Source organism: Neopelma chrysocephalum, unplaced genomic scaffold, assembly GCF_003984885.1.
Source record: "Neopelma chrysocephalum unplaced genomic scaffold, ASM398488v2 Primary Assembly neopelma1_184416, whole genome shotgun sequence".
In the NCBI taxonomy this organism is placed as follows: domain Eukaryota; kingdom Metazoa; phylum Chordata; class Aves; order Passeriformes; family Pipridae; genus Neopelma; species Neopelma chrysocephalum.
This window is the reverse complement of record NW_020938446.1, coordinates 23,906-28,648: the sequence shown is the minus strand read 5'-3', so window position 1 is coordinate 28,648 and position 4,743 is coordinate 23,906.

The window sequence follows — 4,743 nt, the reverse complement described above, 5'->3', positions numbered from 1 at the left end:
TCGCAGAGGGGGAGGGGGTTTATCACCCCCCCTCCCACCCCTTTCCCTCCTCCGAAATGAGTTTTTTGGGGGGCGAAATCGAGGGGTTTGACATTTTTTCAGCCTCCCAGGAGCAGCTCGGGGCTGATTCCACCCCCTCCCCTTCCAGCAGAGCAGGAGTCAAAAATCGAATTAAAAACCCATTAAAAATCATTTTACAGCGCCATAAAAAAAATCCAAAGCGCCGCTTAAATCGCGCCCACCCCAAATCCTCCGCCTTTTTTGGGGGTCACCCCGTCAGATCCCGGAGGTTGAGACCACCCAGAGCCCCCTTTTTTCCCCCCTTCCCCCAAAAAAAAGTCCCTTTTGTCCCTGTGTCCGAGGCGGGGTCACGACCCGGGGAATGCGGAGCCAACCTGGACGTAAACACTTCCCGGGCCCTTCTGCAAATATTTGGAGGCACTTCCAAGGAACCTGGGATGGGACTTGGGAGGATTTCAGGGAATTTGAGGGGTTTTAGAGGGTTGGGGAGGTTTTTTTATCTCGGTTTTTTATCTCCCGGGCGCGGGGATAAGGGAGAAATAGGGATTAAAAACAGGGATAACATGGGATGAAACCAAGAATTCAATGGGGATAAAACAGGAATATGAGAGGAAATAAAAGGAGAATTATATAGGGATGAAAAAGGGTTTAAAATCAGGATGAACCGGGAATAAAACAGCAATAAAAGGAGAAAAATAGGAATAAAATAAGAGTAAAATAGGAATAAAAGAGAAGGGGGGGGGTTCGTGAGGTTTAAAGCGAAGACGAACCAGCTGGGAGGTATTTAAATATAATAATAATAAATATGAAGCTGTGGGGGTTAATTCTGCGGGTTTGGGGGTACCTGGAACACGCGTGGCTGTCCCTGCCTTTATCCCTCCATCTGCGGGGCTCTGCCTCTTAATTGTCCCTATAAAAACGGGGCGTAATTAGAAATTATCATGAAAAAACGCAGCTCGCGGGGTCTCTCTGCGCCCAGAGCGGCTCCACGGGTAAAAACGCACCCGCAGAAACAAGATTTGGGGTTAAAAGCCCCCGCTCGGGGCAGGAATAAATGTGTTTTTTTGGAGAAATCCACCTCTTCTGCCCGCGGTTTTATTCCCGGGGAGGTGGAGGGCGGAGGGGATTGGGAGGCTTTAATTCGCAGGTCTATTCAATAATAATAATAATAATAATAATAATAATAATAATAATAATGGAATCCCCACGAATTCCCGCCTCGCCCTTCCAGCTTGTTCAAGCTTCCCATTGCCCAATCAGGGAATTAATTGGGAATAAATTAAGAGAGGGCTCGGGGGTGAAGGTGAAGTGGCAGCAGCTTCTTGGCGAGGGGAGAAAGATTTGAGAGGGTGCCCCGGCCATAAATTACCTCTGGTTTCCCACTTTCCAGGAGCCTTTTGGGGGCTAAAAATCGGTATTTTCTGGGCGCAGGGCCGGGGTTGGTCCCCACCGCTCGTTTTTGGAGGGGCCTCTCCAAAATAACCCTTTCGGGGTTATTTTGTTGTTTCTCCTCCCCAAAAAATCGAGGGGTTCTGCCAAGAAAAAAGGGGGGTTTGCCTCTTTTTTACCCTTAATTTCCCCCAGAATCGGGCGGGGAAGGGGCGGCAGGAACCCCCCCCCAGAGGGTCGCAGGGCTGGGGTTGAGGGGCAGCTGTCAGAGCAGCCCGGACGGGAGGGGAGAAAGGCGATTAAAAAAAATCATAAAAGCAGCCGAAGTTGGGTGAAATCCTTCGCCCCAAAGCTCGTGACATTCCCGGCGGGAGAAATAAAACTTCCCGGCCCTGCAGGATGATGGGTTTTCCCTGAGCGGGATGAGGGGGGGAAGCCTCGTCCTCGCCCTGGGAGGAAGAACGAGGGAGAAAAGGTGTCACCGGGGCAGGAAAATCTCGGGAAATAAAGAGGGAAAAAGCGAGAGAAAAGCGGAAAATCCAACTTTTCTTTGGGAGATACGATCCCATGTCCCTTTTGGGAGGTGGGGATGGGAGGAGGAAGGTGTCCCCACTCTTCCCTCCGCTGGATCCCAGTTTATCCATGACACGGCTCGGGAATTTTGGCGCTGTCGGATTAGAGAGGGCGGAAAAACCCTTAATTAAGACACGGGAGGAAAAAGTTCATCGTTTCCAAAGCGGGGTTTAATTCCCTCCGCAGAGAAGGGATGATTTATTTCTTCGCCCATTATTTATTTTTTCGCTCGCTCCACCAGCCTGGAGCGCGTCCCAGGTTTCCAGGAAAGAGGGAAAATCCACCCCAAAAAACACTCCTAAAACGCCTTTTTGCCCCTCCCTCAAAATAAAAACAAGACCCCGAACGCGCCGAAGAAACATCCAAAAACAAACCAGGAGAGAAAAAAGAAATAAAAGGTGATATTTAAAAAATTGCCACCAGCATCCCCTCCCAGCTTGTTAAAGGAAACCCGAGACTTTCCCCTAAAAAAAAAAAAAAATTAAATAAATAATAATAATAATAAATCCCAAAATGTTTAGCTTGGTACCTTGCCCATCCAAATTAATCACGGCGACGGATTAGGAAGTGCATAAAACTCGGGATAATGATATAGGAGAGGACAATAAATAAAAGTTGCGCCGCGGAGGTGCTGTCAGGGCCGGGGCGAGCCCGTAACTCACTCGTTTAACCCCGGGCGCGTGTTTTGGCTTTTAATTCCAATTAACACCGGGAGAGAGGAACGCGAGGAACCCGCGAGGAAATTGGGTGGAAGGAGCCGCAACCCCCGCGAGCTCAACAGGAGAAGCCCCGGGGCAACAACCACCGCGACAACGACAAAAAAAGGGGATGGGGAGGGGGAGGGAAACGTGTTTCCAGCGCGTAAAAAACGCAATAAAAAAGTTCTCATCAAGCTGAGGCCGCTGTTATCTCCCCAAAGCGTCTCTGGAGCTGTTATTTTCCCTTTTTTTTGTGTTTGTGTGTGTGTTTTCCTTCCTAACAGGCAATACAGGAAGCTCATTTTCGCAGCCTGCTGATGTAAATTTAAGAGGAGTTGCCATCCCTTGGAGCCTCCGGATACAAAGACTTTCCTCGCGGTTCTGTGGTGGGTTTTTTTTCCCTTTCTTTCCCCTTTTTTATTGCCGTTTAAACCCTCCGCAAAACGACTTTGCCGCCCCCTGAAACCCCGAGTCCTCGGCGAAGATACTTAAAGAGAAGAGGGGGAGGAAGAAAAAAAGGCGAAATGACATCAAATCGAGCCCAAGCTGCGAAAAGGAACCGGCAAAAAAAAAAAACTTATCAAGGGGAACTTCAAAACAAATTGGACTCGAAGGACATAAAAGAGGAGATAAAAAAGCAGCCCCGGCCTCAGATGTTAATTCGAGCCTCCAGAAACACGTTGTTGAGGGAGTTTTATAGCCCAATAATCAGAGTAAAGCGAATTATCCGAGCCTTGAACAATGGGGGGGCACCTCTGGGGGTGCCAGGGCCGGGCTGGGACGCGGAGCCCGGGGATGAGGCACCTCTGGTGCCCCCGGGGCGGCATTTCCTGCATCCGTCCGCCCCTGGAGCTGCCTCTGGATCTGTCCGTCCGTCTGTCCCCGCTGGACACACCCGGGGTTATTTTTAACATCGCTGCCCCCTCCCCACCACCCCATTTGCATCCTGATTTTCCCCTCCCATAAACTTTCAAGGGCTCCTTTTTTTTGGTATTTTTTGGCCCTGCTTTAACCTCTTTTATTATTATTATTATCATTATTATTATTATTATCATCATTATTATTATTATTATTATTATTATTTTATTTTCAAGTATTAACCCGGTTTCTTTAAAAATCTTTTTTTTTTTAATACAAAAACGTTACGCCCGGCCTCTAAATTTTTAATTTATTTAATTTATTTTTTTTTTAATATCCTGCCGTGGGAATTTTACTCACGTGCCAGGGTGGGGAGAGCTCACTCCTGGACCGGCCGCGAGGTCGAGGCATCTCTGAGAGGAAAAGAAGGGGGAGAGAAGTTTTGGCCGCCACTTCACCCTTCTCCTCTCCCCTTTTTTTTTTTTTTCTCCGGGGGGTTATTTTGGCCGGCGGACAATGCCAGAACACGCAGCGCATCTGCCCCAGCTCCCCCTCCCTCCCTTTCCCCCCTTCTCCCAGGACACCCCATCACTCTGGTAAAAACCCACAAAGCCTCCAAACAGCGGTGGAGCCTCTAAATGTGTGTCCGCGGACACAGAGGGAACATCCCCGGCAGAGGCAGCGGGTCAGGAGGGCTCGGGGTCACTTCGCTGCCTCCAATGGAGCCGCTGCCAGAGAAAAGTTGCCCTTTCCGTGAACCCGCTTTCGCCGTTTACCCGAACTTCAATAAAGTTTTCTTTCAGCCTCGCTACGTGGAGGCGTCAAGAGGCTAAAAAAGGGACCGGCTTTGGGAGCTGGTTTGCAGCAGGAACAGACATTTTTTCCCCCTTTTCCACCCCCCCCCCCTCGTTTATCTCCAGTTTGTTTTGTGGGGTTTTTTAATTTTTCTTTTCTTTTTCCTTCCCTTCGTCTTCCTTTTTCCCGCCCCTTCTTTCATTTCTTATTTTTCCCCCTCTATATTCCCCCTTCTCCGTTTATTTCTCTATTTTCCTCCTTATTTCCCTTTCCCCTGTATTCCCCTATTTCTCTCCCCCCAATTTCCCTTACCCCTTTATTTCTCTATTTTCCCCCTTATTTCCCTCCTCCCTTGATTTCTCTTCCCCCTTTATTTCCCTATTTCCCCCCTTAATTCCCTTCCCCTTTA